Source organism: Galendromus occidentalis, unplaced genomic scaffold (genome assembly GCF_000255335.2).
Source record: "Galendromus occidentalis unplaced genomic scaffold, Mocc_1.1 scf7180000076476, whole genome shotgun sequence".
Lineage (NCBI taxonomy): Eukaryota > Metazoa > Arthropoda > Arachnida > Mesostigmata > Phytoseiidae > Galendromus > Galendromus occidentalis.
In genome coordinates this window covers 100,789-101,096 of record NW_003804465.1, presented here as the reverse complement: position 1 = coordinate 101,096, position 308 = coordinate 100,789, and positions in this window count along the sequence as shown.

The following is a 308-nucleotide window of genomic DNA, read 5'->3' as shown; positions in this document are numbered from 1 at the left end:
AAGACTCTGCCCGAGAATTTCGTGCTCGATGCGACCACCTACGTCATAGGAGATCCGCGTCAGGACATTCCCAGAATCGATCAGGGGAATCGTGTGAATTCCGTACAGATCCTCGTTGGCTCCAGATCGAATTTCATCAAAGCTCCAGGCTGAATATGATTTTCCCCTTGGGTAAGTGAACAAATAATTCAGAGAGCGTTTTGGAAGGAGAAAAGTTCGGAAGAACCGGGTCCGCGGTGACTGATTGGAAGAAAACTCGACCGAAGCGATGGGACCCAGCCCGAGCAGCGCTAACTACCGGTGGATCG